This window comes from Symphodus melops, assembly GCF_947650265.1.
Source record: "Symphodus melops genome assembly, chromosome: 16".
Taxonomy (NCBI): Eukaryota; Metazoa; Chordata; class Actinopteri; order Labriformes; family Labridae; genus Symphodus; species Symphodus melops.
Genome location: NC_136706.1, coordinates 12,450,726 through 12,466,775, shown reverse-complemented (window position 1 = coordinate 12,466,775; position 16,050 = coordinate 12,450,726).

The following is a 16,050-nucleotide window of genomic DNA, read 5'->3' as shown; positions in this document are numbered from 1 at the left end:
GCATGTTTTGTTGAGGCTCTCCTCCATAGAAAATAACAAAAAAATCAATTTCAGCTTTTGACCCGAAACAAGGTATGCTCCCCCCTCAAATTCCTCTACAGCCTGTAAACTATACCTAAAAAAGGTTAAATGAGATTCTTTAAATTCTGTACATGTTTTTTCATAGTTTAATTTCATGTATATGAGAAGAGGCCAGATGTATACAAGATCAGCCATAATGTAGTACTGATACAGAAGATCACTAGTTGTACTCAACTGCCACACAATGCATTGTGGCTCTTAAATCTATAGTACCTAACAGCTGATTTTACTAACCAGCAAGCAAACAGTGTACAAATAAAAGTAACTAAACTGTAATACATATAAAGAAGAAGAAAAAAAGGTCAAATATGTAATGAGGTTTTCAAAAAAGTCAAAAGTCAAAAATCTAGACGGGTGAATCAGGTTTGTGTTTGGACCCAAAAATAATCTCTTGGTAAGCTGCCTGCCTCAAGAAATACAGACAAGTCAGGGTCGACAGTAAAAGCCTCACAGCCAGCCTCATTCAAAGCCTGGCTTCACCGCAGCCTAATTCAATAGTTCTCTTTTAGATGCTGTCTGATTTTAATTTTACTGGAGGCCAAAAAGACAAAGCAAAGTTTTGTCAATCAAATTCCCCTCAGAGTAGTGTATGGTTTGGACACCGATGGATGGATAGATGGATAGATACTTTATTGATCCTGAGGGAAATTGAAGTTTTTTTATTTTTAGATAGGCTATGTAACCAATTTATGACTTTAACCCCTTGTGATCTTCATTGTTCTATGGTGGCAGAGCCAAGACCAATGGGCATGTGCAGAGAACTGTCCCAAGCTGCTGGTAGGAAATGCTCTCTTTGGTTGAAGCTTTTACCACACAGTAGCAGGAGTTGTTTGGGCTACACGTTCCAAGGCAGATTGTGTTCAACCCAAAACCTCTGTCCTCATGTGTTTTGTACTCAGTATTCCACTAACTGGAGGACAATAGTTTAGGGATGAGGACTATCAACCTAATTTCAAAACACACCTGACATGGTGGACGATTGCAACCCCAACCTGCGAAGATAACCTTTTATACTACAGAAATGCTGACATGTGCATGGAAACACAAAGTGTTGGTCACATGCTCAGTCAAGATAATTGTGCAAAAAAACTAAATGTTTTTCTTTTGTTCATTTCCAGAATAAAATCCCTTTTTAGAAAATGTTCTAGTGGCAACAAAGACCAGCATTGGAGTGTTTTGAAGTGATAAATGTCGACCCAATGTAAATAGTGTCATCAAAATGCCACTTATTCACTGTGAACATCACATAAAATGCCCTGCTGAGTTCAAACGTCTGCCCACTCAGACATGAAGGTGACAGACTACAGCAATGACTGGCATTTGTGTTAAACACATGCAGCTCCCCCCTGGGTTATGTCAAGAAGCACAGTTACCTTCCAGTTGTCTGCTACACTGATAATCTCACATGGAAAAAGACATTGGGTGATCTTAGAAGAACAACGCATGGAGATACAACAGCACTCAGCAGAGGGATCATATCTAAGTAGCATCTTTTTGGACTATTTATGTGCAGATTGTGTCTGTCTTGTCCCCTGGCACTCTGCACAGTATGCTAATCATTCCAGTCTAAAACAGGCTCAGGGTTACTCTTATTTCCTTCTGTGTCACAGAAAGACTCTTGTCAGCTCTCTCAGCAAATGGCAGGGGCAAACTCATAATGATGAGCCTCGATTTCACGAATTCTTAAAACAACAATTGGAGAAAAAAAAAAAAAAAAAACCAGTTCAAATCTTTTACCCATTTTCAGAGCCTGTACGCTGAGCAGTTTCCTCATCAAAGGATCAGCAGAGCTCTTAGACTTTTATTTAACTTCCCCTGTAAGATTTTCTTTTCATATCCTGATCCTAAAATAAATTTCACTACAATGCATAATACTACATTTCATTTCACAGATGCTTTTGTCCTCCAGTACAAACATGATGCAACACTCACTTTAAAGTGCACACTGCTGGTTTGGATATAATTAATTTTTCCGAGTGTCTTCCAATGTTGTTACTCAGGCTTTTATATCTTGTTTAAAGGCCTGCATTATTATGTTGTTTCGAGTCTTTCTTTCGCGTCAGGACACTTCTGAGCAGCAGCACACAAACTGAACGTGGTGGGATGTTGCATGTTCCCGTAACCTTTGAGAGGGAGCAGATGCTGGATGATGCCTTTTGTTGACATGTTTGTTTCTTTGTTTATTTGACTGGTTTTGCCAGGCATTAGATGTGCCTATTTCTTCTCAAACCGGCAGGAGTCAGCTATTATTAAAAGTGAGCGAAAACCCATTTTAGTTTTGTGCACTTTGCTGTCAACTGCACTTTATTAAATGTCTGTGCGGTTTCAAATTTCAGTGATGTCCGAATAAGTTTCAGTTTCTTTTCTTTTCTGGTAAAGGGACAATTACATTTACACCACTCACCAAAACTAAGTTGAAGGCTGTCTCACTAATAAAATGGCAACAGAAACAAAATGTACAATAGACTAAAAGAGATTATTTTCACGTTTCTTGTTCTGTTTGTCATCTAAAGTGAATGTATTCTTTTCAATAGATGTGAATGACCCATCACCAAGTGTGGAACAAATGTGTTGCAATGCAATGCTTAGAAATGTGTTTTTGTTGATTTTTAATCTCTGCCTGAATGGCATCATCTGGAAGATAAACGTGTTTACAGTAAAGACCAATCATACTAAACAGACCCAGGTTTAACTGGTGAGGAGAGAAGGAAGTAACAAGATAATAAAGAATGGAGTAGTAACACTGATACTCACTGGAAAAACAGTGCTCACTAATTGATATCAATATACTATAAAACCTCTTTTACTAGCCCAGTCTTTTATTTACTTCTACATGAAACTAACAGAGCTAATGGGTTCTTGAGCTTGACAGGTTATTTAACATTGAAGGCAATTGAGTATAAATATGTTTTGAGGCGTGTTGGAGCCTGCATTGTAACAACTACCAGTACTAACTGGTAGTTGTTACGTTGCAGTCTTGTTACAAAGACACACATTGTTGTTAAAAAAGTAACACACCCAAAATGCAATAACTGGTCAATAATGTAGCACAATGCTGAGTCCAAAACATTCTTGTTTAGTTTTTATTCAGATCATCATGCATGCGACTCGCAGAGCACTGATGCACAACCATCACTGATGATCTTCTCTACTCTGTCTGTCTTTATAAGATGTTCAAATCCATCTTGAAATCGTATGTCTTGCTGACTTTTGTAACATTAAATACAAAGGGGCGTCTATTTAGGACCTGCCTTTGATTGTCAAAATGTGCACCAACACCAGAGTAGTAAAAGGGCCTGGGCCTTTAAATGAGATGGGCTTTTATTTGGAAATCACTTTCCTTGAAAATTTGATGGGTGGCCCTCCTTTCCTCATGCTTAGTATCATATATTTAGCCAATGAACTGTAATGTCTACAAAACCTTATTTTTTCTCTCTATTTTTTCCAGTAACTCAATTAAGGAGTCCAAATGGTGTTCTCATTAAAAACTTGTTTTTGTTGTCAGTAGAAAAAAGCAGTCACTCATTCAGTGGTGCTGAGGAGAGGCTGGTGAAGGACAACTCCTAGCTCTAAGAGAGCAGCCAGTATTGTCTTGGATCCATTTAGCCTCTTTGATCCTGCATCAGTCAGCCACATGAAAGCTGGCAGACCTGCACATGGAGTTAGAGGACTTTGTGTGGCTTCTATCTTATTAAGAAACCTAAATGGCTGGAGTGTATTTTTAGGTTTTAAGTGTTCTCTAAATGTAAAAAAAACCCTCCAAAACAAACGACAACAAAAAACAAACAGACATTAGTGTATGAAAGCAGTAAAGCTTGTTAACCAGCCTGATATGATTTGAAACAATCTTGAGTGATATCAAATATCTGTCTTTGAAAAGTAAAGTCTTTATACAAATGTGAGGTAAGAAAGTCCCTTGACATGAGACTCACAATAGGATGTCCTTATCTCATAAGCCCGATTTTGACCATTTGTACCCTGAACTAAACAATTCTGGGCGCTACTCTTTATGGAATTAATTACTTCCTGTGGCCCATGTCGTCAGCTTTATGACCACTGCCTGGAGTTCCGGGAAACTCATTCAAGTGAGGAAGCAATAAATGTTACTGCACTATGCCGCAAATCCGATTGTAGGCCCCGGTTATGATATCAGTGGAGGAGATAAATCCTTGAAAAGCATGAAAAATACCAGTAGCCATATTGAAATCAAAACACTTTATTTATACCACAGGGATCAATAAAAAGCACATTAGTAAAAGCAACACTAAGCATAAAATAAGTAATAAAACAAAATAATAAAAACAGATGGAGTGGGAGAAAAATAGAGGATCATAGGAAGGCTACCCTATGAAAGTGCGTTTTAAGATGTGACTTAAATGAAAAAACATTCTTTGCCATCCTAATCTCCTCTGCGAGCTTGTTCCAGATTCTGGGGGCCCAAGTGGCAAACTCTCTGGGCCTTTTTCAAACCAACCCCTACAAACACCCCCTCCGTGACGGAGTGCACTCCGTCAGAAGTCACACTCGCAGCTGAATGAAGTTCCCCTCATCAAGGTGTAGGGTATAAATACAGCGGCAAGCTTTGGGACAAACTTCACTCTCTCAGGCGGAAACCAGAACTGTGCGTTGCCATGGTTTCACAGCGACAACTTGCGGGAGCGGCAGTTATTGCCTTGGTTCACCAGAGGCTGAAAAATGAGCGAATGAGATGAGAAAAAGTAAAAGACGCCTTATGCCTTCTGGAAGATATGCCTTTTATTTGTCGCTAATGCATTCTAGATTATTTTTCTTTGGTAAATAATATAAGTGTGAAATAATATATACATATCATTATTATTTCATGTTACGTTAATTGATTGTAATGTGATAGAATGGATTGCCAAATTTATGGAGGATAATACGTTTGAATGGCAGAATAGCAAAAAACTTGTTTTTTTTGTTATTTGTTGTAACTGGAGTTTATATTGAGATATCTTCAGCAGCAAGGTATCATCCCAGACCCGAGCATGCCACTCTCCGAGCTCCGAGAGCTGGCAGAACTCGTCAGAAAGGCACCAGGTCAGTATACACTGGCGTTAGAGCAAGACGCAGCGGCCCCGGTAAGCCCACAGCCCACGCAGTTGCGCGGACGGAAAAGAACGAGGAAGTCTGGCCCGTCCCAAGCTCAACAAACCAAAAGAAGGACCCTCGTCTCCCCCTCCAGGTCTCCCATCCCACCGGCTGCGTCAGACGCAGCGCTCGCTTCTACAAGCAGCAGCTTGGACGGCGCCTTATTCGCAATAGCCAGCTCAATGAAACAAATAGACGCTCGTTTGCGCTCATTAGAGCAGGCTGCTCCGACCGGCACAAAGCCAGTGCGGGATTCATCAATCCCATCCCTTTCACTGATCCCCGCCATTAATCCATCACAGCCATCCACATCTTCAAGAACCGGAACAAGCATCCATTCACTTGCCTCGGCTGTGCCAGCCCCTGCTTTAGGTAGGCCTTATGTAAAGGGTTAAAAATGTGTATATAATTCATGGAAGGTATTGTGTTAAGTTAAATGAGTTAAAAAGAGACCCCAATATATATTTTTTGTCTAAAGCAGGTATTTTAAGCCATATTTAAGTGCACTGGATTCATATGTTATTGCGATTCTAGCTCAGGTCACTAGAGGGCGCATAGCGCTTGCAAGGGGCATTATACCCAAAAGAGGCAAGTGCTGCAGAATAAATCCTGCAGCCGAGCTGAACGCAGCTAAACTTCGTTGCCTTTTTGTATTCATATACAGGTGGGTTTATTGTCCGCAAAACCACAAGCATGAATGTCAATATAATGACCAAGAGTGTTGTGAATGTTGTCGGTAAGAATATGTTTGTAGTTGAGTGTGTAATGGTGGCATGTGAAAGAGTAAAGTTTTACACTAGCGTGCTACGCTAGCGCACCTGAAGCTAGCGCATGGTAACATTGAAGAGCACGTGAGCTTACAAAGACATTTAATGGGGGTTGTTTTGTTCAAGTAACGATATAGAAATCACAGAGAGCTGTACGTTTCATGTTATGTTTAATGAATGGAGGTTTATATAAACTTTATGGATGTGATTTATGTGTGAATATCTGATAAGACATATGTGTATGGTCTTATGTGATAATGTAATGCTAGTTAAGTGTTTTGTTTAAAATGTCTGTAGAATAAATCCTGCAGCCGAGCTGAACGCAGCTAAACTTCGTTGCCTTTTTGTATTCATATACAGGATTTATTTAAACTCTCCTCCCTGGCACCCCCTAGGCCAGGTCGGGGGAGCAACAATTTTGGGGGCTCGTCCGGGATTAGCTCCTTTTTCCTGACGGCAGCTAATCCTAAAGATATGAACCTGACATCAAGACTCGTGCTGCAAAACTGACGTCTGAGGTAACACGATGTCTGTGCTACAAGAACTACGAAGAGGAATCCAGAGACAGCTTCATCAGCTGATCCGCTCTGCTAACACTGATGTGCTCTACAAGTTGGCGATTTCGATCAAGGGTGAGATGAAGGAAGATTTTCCGGGGGATGATGCAACAGATGTAGAACTCTATGACTTCATTGTAGACTTTCTGAAAAGTAGCGAGTTGGAAAGTCAAGAGGACGAAGGCATGAGCCGCCTGTTGGTCTTAAATGATCTCATCACTGAATTGCAGCTGCCTGCAGAGCATCTTGAGTTAATGGCAGAGACGAGACAACTGGAGGAACCTTCAGTGGCTAGTGTGACTGCAGACAACTCACCAGGTGTAGCCGGTAAAGTAACTGATGTGATAAAGGTTTCAGATATCACTTTTTTACTGACTCATAGAGAGTTCAGAATACACAGTGGCCAGATTTCAGATTCAGACTCAGATGTAAGCTATAGTTTACTGTGTAGGCAGATTGATGAAGGACTAGCTGAAAATTTCACAGAGGCAGAGATAATTCGCACAGTCCTAAAGATCATAAGACCTGGTAACTTTAAAGATATGTTGATGACCAAAGACAGCTTAACTGTAGCTGAGCTTAAGCGTTTCCTTAGAGCACACTTAAGAGACAAGAGTAGTGCAGAGTTATTTCAAGAACTTAGCAATGCAAAACAGCAGGACAGAGAAAGCCCACAGCAGTTTATGTATAGGTTAATGGGCTTGAAACAGCGAATACTGTTGGCTTCACAACAGGGTAGCGCAGAGTTTAAGTACGACAGTAAGCTTGTCTATGGAGTGTTTCTTCACTCACTGTATCAGGGAATAAGTGAGAAGTATGCATATGTTAGACGAGACCTTAAACCTCTCATTACTAACACAAGTGTCACTGATGATTTTATCTTAGAGATTATGACAAGGTCAGTTAGTGAAGAGGTTGAGAGACAGACACGCTTAGGTCAGATATACAAAACTAAGAACGTCTCTGTCAATGCCACACAAAAACAAGAGAAACAACATGCAGTGCAGCCTCCAGCGGAAGCTCAGGCCAGCGTTCTCCAAACACAAGCTGAAGTCAAGGCAAACCGCACAGCTATCCATGAACTGACAGCACATGTCTCTGCTTTAGCAAAGACTCTAGAAAGGGCTCTCACCCCAGCAACCAGTACACCAGCAATGTCCCAGATCAACTTGGCAACAACTTTGGAGCCATCCAAGCCAGCCACAAGGGGGAGATGCAAGTCGTGCATAGCTCAAGGAAACGCCAACTGCTGCCACTGCTTCAAGTGTGGTAAGGAAGGACACAGAGCTGTTGGTTGCCTGTCGAAGCCTAAGACGTCGGGAAACCTGATGAGGTCACTGGGGAGGGACCACCAGTGACCGAACAACGACCGGCGTCCCCTATCACAGTATCCAGCCATCAATCCACATCACAAGCGAATGTTCAGATGCCAGTTAGACACAGAGTAAGGCAAGGAAATCGTGTAGCGAAGCTGATAGGCAAGAGATGTACGCTTACTTGTTATCTCAATGATGTGCAGATAAACATGTTACTTGATAGTGGAGCTCAGGTTTCTATACTCGGAAAATCTTGGCTAGAAAAACACTTACCAGATGTTAAAATCCAGTCGCTACAAGAACTTCTTCCAGATGATCCACTCAGAATCACAGCAGCGAATGGGACTAATGTGCCTTATGAGGGATGGGCTGAACTACTAGTCGAAATCAAAAGTGTCAGACATGGTAATGTCAGCATTAACGTACCCATGTTAGTGAGTCAAAGCTGTGTGAGCGGTCCATTACTAGGTTTTAATGTGATCGAGGAAATCATCTTAGAGAGCCTTGAGAAGCCAGGAAGTGTCAGTCTAAGTGACTTACTTGCAGAGGCATTAAAGTTACACAGAGAGACAGCTAAGACTATCGTTTCTGTAATACGTGAAGCTCCAGTTGAAGTGAAGCCTAGACATGACTCAGTTAAACTAGGTAAGAGAGGTCTCAAAATTTCAAGCAGCCAGATATGTGAAGTGAAATGTCGTGTGAGGTCATTACCACAGGGAGGCACAATGTTATTTGAACCAACATTAGAGAGTGTCGTGCCTGAGGGGCTAGAACTTTTCCCTGCCTTAGTTGATGTGCCCCCTGGTGGCTCAAAAACTGTTAAAATACCAGTTTCAAACCCAACCAAACATGACATTTTCCTACCACCGAGAACAGTTTTAGGCTGTATAGAAGAAATTATAGACAGTAAACCAGTACGTTTCGTTCAACCTTCACAAAAGTCAGAGCAGTCTAAATGTGACACACACGTGTATACTGCACAGGTTAACTCAAACAACATCAGTGTAGGGACAGACAGCTCAGCCGAGTCACACACACAAGAAAAGTGGCACCCTCCTGTCAATCTAGAACATCTCAATCAACAGCAGCAGGACATTGTGCGCCAGATGCTTTTTGAGGAGTCTGACGTCTTTGCCAGAGGGGAGGGAGACATAGGTTGTATCCCCAAACTACAACTAGAGATTAAGGTGGCAGACAACAACCCTGTTCAAAAATGCTATAACTCTATACCAAAGCCACTTTACAAGGAAGTGAAAGACTATGTGCAAAACCTCTTAGATAGAGGGTGGATCCGCAAATCTGTGTCTTCTTACTCCTCCCCAGTGGTCTGCGTCCGCAAAAAGGATCAGAGTCTCAGGCTGTGTGTCGACTTCAGAGGGCTGAACCAAAAGACTGTTCCAGATCGCCATCCTTTGCCACGAATTCAAGACTTGCTTGACAGTCTGGGGGGCAACACATGGTTCTCCATACTCGATCAAGGCAGTGCATACCACCAAGGTTTTGTGAGTGAAGAATCAAGACACCTCACAGCTTTTAGCACACCGTGGGGATTGTACGAGTGGATACGAATCCCATTCGGATTGACAAATGCACCTGCAGCTTTCCAGAGGTGTATTGAGGGTGTGCTGGAAGGCATTCGAGACGAATGCTGTGCTCCATATCTTGACGATGTACTGTGTTACTCAACCAGTTTTGAAGATCACATTAACCACCTGAAACAAGTACTAAGTCGTATCAGAGAACATGGCATCAAACTGAGACCGACCAAGTGTGAGTTGTTTAAAAGAGAGGTTCGTTACCTTGGCCGTCTAGTGTCTGGAGAAGGAGTCAGAATTGACCCACAGGACTTGGCTGCAGTTATGGCACTTAAAGAGAAAGAGCCTCGCACAGTTGGAGATGTCAAGTCTCTGCTGGGGTTTCTGGGATACTACCGCTCCTTTATCCAAGATTTTTCTCGACTTGCCAAGCCACTGTTTGAACTTCTGCAGAAACCCGCTGACACAGATGAGAGCAAAACTCAAAAAGAGAAAAGTAAGACTAAAAGTAAAGCCAGAGAGAAAGACAAAGGACAGCTTCCATCAAAAACACCCATCACATGGACAACGGAACACAAGGATGTCGTAGCAAAGCTGTTGGATATGTTGATTAATTCGCCAATCCTCGCTTATCCAAACTTTGACCTTCCTTTCATTTTGCACACTGATGCATCCAATGATGGTTTAGGGGCAGTCTTATACCAGCGTCAGAACAACAAGTTAAGAGTCATCGGTTACGGGTCACGGACTTTAACACCTGCTGAGAGAAATTACCACCTCCACTCCAGTAAACTTGAGTTTTTGGCTCTCAAGTGGGCCATATGTGACAAGTTTCGTAACTATTTGTATCATGCATCAACATTTACAGTCTATACAGATAACAACCCTTTGACTTATGTCCTCAGTACTGCCAGATTGAATGCTGTTGGACACAGATGGGTCGGTGAACTGGCTGACTTTCACTTCGACATAAAGTACAGACCAGGGAAGATGAACTCGGATGCTGACACACTCTCAAGGTACCCAGTGAAACTACAAGATGGTATGAAAGAACACACAGAGACATTGACACCTGAGATAGTTTCTGCTGTATGGCAAGGCAGCAAAGCAGTTCAAGAAAGTGATGTGCCTTGGGTTGCAGCATTGCATATTGCTGGTGAGGATACAGATGTTGTGTCACAAGAGACTGTTTCCAGTATTACACCTCAAAACATCTGTGCAGCACAGCAAGCAGACCCAGCAATCAAGGAAATTGTGTCTTTAAAAATGCAAAAGTGGACTCCAAACGAAAAGGACAAAAGAAACATGACTAAAGACACAAAAAGACTCCTGTACGAGTGGAATAAGCTTCATGTGGAGGAGGGAATTCTGTATCGAAAAACGGAGAAAAACAAGCAGCTTGTCCTCCCTGAAAAGTTGAAATCCATGGCATTAAAGGCTCTACATAATGACATGGGACATGTGGGTGCAGAGAAAGTAACTCATCTCGCTCGAGAGAGGTTTTATTGGCCAAATATGCAGCATGAGATAGAGGACTATGTAAACAAAAGATGTGTCTGCATTAAACAGAAACGTCCAAACCTTCCACAGAGAGCACCAATGGGACACATTTCCACAAGCAGTCCGTTCGAGCTTGTATGTATTGATTACCTCCACCTGGAGCAAAGTCAAGGTTATGAGTACATTCTTGTTGTTGTTGATCACTTCACGCGCTTTGCACAAGCGTACCCAACAAGAAACAAATCTGGAAAAACAGCAGCTGAAAAGATATTTCAGGATTTTATTCCTCGGTTTGGATTTCCTGAAAAGCTCCACCACGATCAAGGGAAAGAATTTGAGAACAGTTTGTTTAGCAGGTTGCAGCAGCTGGCTGGTATCGGTCACTCCAGAACCACACCGTACCACCCCCAAGGTAACCCTGTAGAGAGACTGAATCGTACACTCCTGCAGATGATGCGCACCCTTGAAGAGGAAAAAAAGAGTCAGTGGAAGGATCACCTTCCCCATGTTGTGCACGCCTACAACTGCACAAGGCATGATGCTACTGGCTTTTCCCCTTTCTTTCTCTTATATGGCAGACCACCACGCTTACCTGTCGACTTACTGTTCCCACCAAGAAAAGAACCAGACACACCTGATCGACACACATATGCACAGAAATGGGAGAAGAGGATGCGTTCTGCATATGACATGGCAGCAAAGAACAGTGAAACATCTTCAGCAAGAGGCAAGAGGCAGTATGACAAGGCAGTCAGAGGTGTGGTGCTTCAGCCAGGCGACAGAGTGCTTGTAAAAAATCTTTCAGAGAGAGGAGGACCTGGCAAGTTGAGAGCTTACTGGGAGCAAGTTGTACACCGTGTGGTAGAAAGAGTTGACAATGGACCAGTTTACAAAGTACAACCTGAAAAGGGACCAAAAAGACTTCGAGTGCTCCACAGAAACCTACTCCTGCCAGTCAATGAACTCCCCCTGGAAGAAACACTTACTGCACAAAGTCAGAAAGGAAAGAAAACAGTTAAGAAACAGAAAGATGCTCAAGATGACAACATGGACAGCTCTGATGAGGAGTATACTTACCAACAGATCCCATTCTACAGGTTAGTTACAACTCAACAGAAAGACAACAATCACACAGTGCACCATTCTAAGAATAATCAAAATCTAAGTGCCAAAGCCTGTGAGTTTCGCCCTGCTGCCAGAGATGAATCCAACATCCAGGATATCGGGGAGACTCCAACACCAGCACAGGATGGAGTTCTTGAGGATGGTACACCGGAGGAAGTCCAGCATGACACACTACAAGGAGAGACACTGCAACATGACGTAATGGGGACAGATGAGGAACACCCAGGAGAGCCAGAGACAGTGAGGAGATCCCAGCGGGGACACAGACCAAGAGAGGTGTTCACTTATGGCACACTGGGACATCCATCGTATCAACAGTGGAACACAGGGGTAAACTCACTACTGCCAAGCTTTCCTGTCACAGGACACCTTAATGCTGTTCCTATTTCATACTTTGCACTTCAATGTCCGTACTACTATGACTGCTTTATTCAGGCACATTGACATTTTGTAGACTCAAGTACATTTTCCTGTCTATAGACAAATGTCAGGAGACATTTAATAAGGTCGGGGAGAGTGTAAAGGGTTAAAAATGTGTATATAATTCATGGAAGGTATTGTGTTAAGTTAAATGAGTTAAAAAGAGACCCCAATATATTTTTTTTGTCTAAAACAGGTATTTTAAGCCATATTTAAGTGCACTGGATTCATATGTTATTGCGATTCTAGCTCAGGTCACTAGAGGGCGCATAGCGCTTGCAAGGGGCATTATACCCAAAAGAGGCAAGTGCTGCAGAATAAATCCTGCAGCCGAGCTGAACACAGCTAAACTTCGTTGCCTTTTTGTATTCATATACAGGTTTATTGTCCGCAAAACCACAAGCATGAATGTCAATATAATGACCAAGAGTGTTGTGAATGTTGTCGGTAAGAATATGTTTGTAGTTGAGTGTGTAATGGTGGCATGTGAAAGAGTAAAGTTTTACACTAGCGTGCTAGGCTAGCGCACCTGAAGCTAGCGCATGGTAACATTGAAGAGCACGTGAGCTTACAAAGACATTTAATGGGGGTTGTTTTGTTCAAGTAACGATATAGAAATCACAGAGAGCTGTACGTTTCATGTTATGTTTAATGAATGGAGGTTTATATAAACTTTATGGATGTGATTTATGTGTGAATATCTGATAAGACATATGTGTATGGTCTTATGTGATAATGTAATGCTAGTTAAGTGTTTTGTTTAAAATGTCTGTAGAATAAATCCTGCAGCCGAGCTGAACGCAGCTAAACTTCGTTGCCTTTTTGTATTCATATACAGGATTTATTTAAACTCTCCTCCCTGGCACCCCCTAGGCCAGGTCGGGGGAGCAACACTTACATGCCTCAGACGGCATACATTTCCTCCAAGATGAGAAAAAAAATATTAGATGGGATGGACATAAACTTAGTAAGCCTTCTCCTTCCATCTCTCCAAAGCGAGAAAAGCGTTGTGACGGGAGAAAACTTCACAAACTTTTTGTTTAAAGCTTCAGATCCCCGGCTTACAAAAGACCTAAACTTCGGGCAATTCGTAGTAGCCTTCGGAGTTTTCAGAGAGGTAATCTGTTCCGTGTATGAGGACAGAAGGAAAGAGCTGGACGCTTACTTAGCGCTAATCGGGGATTTGAATATCAATTATGGGAGAAACATCTTCTACCTTTACCATAAATCATTCTCCCGTAAAGCCGCTTTGTATATAGCGCAGCACAACATCCGCTTGGACTGGTCTGTTCTGGACACCGAACTATTAGTAGTGGTCGCCGGAGGCACCCAGGTCCTCTCCTGCAACTCGTGCGGGGTTTCAGGGCACTCAGCTTCACTTTGTCCTTCCTTAACTTTCCAGCCGCCTCCTGTCAAACCTCCCTCTCTGTTCGCGAACCAGTTAAATGTTGACAGATGTGTGCGAGAGGTGCTTCATGTTAATTCCACCCCCATATGCAATAATTTCAATGAGAATATTTGCACATATGCCAATTGCCATTTCCTTCACGTCTGCAGCAGCTGCAAAGACGCACATCCCCGGTCAGTCTGCCCCCGCCGGATCGTTTCAGCTCGGACGAATCAGCGACATGAACAGACACGGTTCAAAGAAATTCTGAGCAAGCATCCCTCAACACCAATAAACACTCAGTTACTAGCAGCAGAATTTTCATCTCATCCCGATTCTGTCTTTGTTGATCATGTACATACAGGGCTCTCTCAAGGTTTTCAAATTGGAGTATTAAAACAGCCTACCGTAACTTTCATTGCATCAAATCTTCAATCAGCGACAAACGAGCCTGAGATAGTTTCACAGCTAATAGGAAAAGAAGTCGAAAAAGGATATGTCATCGGTCCATATAAATCCTCTCCTTTTCCTGTGTTTCGCACCAGCCCGATAGGCGTAGCCACGAGAAAATACTCCGGGAAGAAAAGACTCATCTTTGATTTGTCCGCACCTCGTTCCGGCCCTTTTGCTAGCGTTAATGGTCTCATGCCCCCAGAGCCTTTCTCTCTCCATAACACATCAGTGGATAACGCAATAAAACTAATAAAAATGTCCGGGCAAGGTTCTTGGCTCTCCAAAGCAGACATCACAGACGCATTTAAGATCGTGCCCATCCATCCAAGTCAGTGGCCTCTCTTCGGCATCAGGTGGAAAAATAATTATTATTTCGGAGTGCGCCTGACTTTCGGGTGCAGGAGTAGTCCGAGCATTTTTAATCAGATATCCGAAGCACTATGTTGGATCCTTTTGAACAAAGTCAGGATCCCCTCCGTTCTTCACTTGCTCGACGATTTCCTCGTGGTGGACCCTCCCCACAACGGATCAGGGTCCTCATTAAACAAACTAAAAAATTGTTTTCAGTCTCTCAGCATTCCCATCGCGGAGGAAAAAACTTTAGGGCCCGTCACATGTTTAGAATTTCTCGGCATCAACCTAGACACGGTCAGCATGAAAGCGTCCCTTCCTCTCGCAAAATTGCAGAGGATCCGAGAAATCTCAAAATCATTCTGCACGGAAAAAACCATTACCAAGAGGCAACTGCTCTCCCTCCTCGGGCATCTCAATTATGCCATGCGTGTCATTCCTCAGGGTCGCTCTTTCATCTCGCGTTTATTGGACATGGCCTCCTCAGTACCAAATCTGCATGATTCAATTTCCCTAGATGAAGGGTGCCGCTCCGACCTGAGGTTCTGGTCGCACCTGTTAGAGAATTGGAATGGCATCACTTTCTTCTATGATGACATAGTACTCTCTTCCGATTCTTTGTCTTTTTTCACGGATGCAGCTCCATCCGTAGGTTTTGGGGGGTTCTTTCAAGGACAGTGGTTCGCTGAGATCTGGCCCCACTTGTTTTCCGGTTTAAAACCGTCATCTGCGCTGTATGAAATTTACCCCATCGCAGTCGCTTGTCACATATGGGGCCATCACTGGAAATGGAAACGCATCTCCGTGTCATGCGACAATCAAGCTGTCGTAAGCATCATTAACAGAGGGCACTCTTCGGCAACTGACATCATGCCTTTCATGAGGAGCATTACCTGGTCATCCATTAAACACAATTTCATCATCACAGCTCGACACGTACCCGGACATTTCAATAAACTAGCTGACGCTCTCTCCCGTTTCAAATTTCAGGAATTCCGGACCCTCTGCCCAGAAGCCAACCTTACACCCATTCGGGTGCCTCCCTTTCACCAGCTATCACTCCTCTAAATCAGATTGGCAACTGCAGCAACTTTTAGATTCAGCTAGAATCTATATGAGGAAAGGTTTAGCCCCATCCACACTGAAAACTTATGATTTCGCTTGGAATATATTTTCTCTGTTTTGTGTTTCAATGTTCATTCCTATTTTTCCGTTGTCAGTTAAAACCATGTGTGCTTTTATTTGTTATTGTACAGATGTCAGACATTTCAAACCTCAATACTTCAGAGGTCTCATAGCAGGTATTCAATTTAATGTAAGATGTAAAGACCCCTCTTTTCCTAGTTTCTTTTCCAATCCTGCAATTAAAACATTACTAAAAGGCATTTCCAAAGCTTTTCCTCAGGTTCCGGATCAACGACGACTTCATTACTCTTCCTATACTTCATA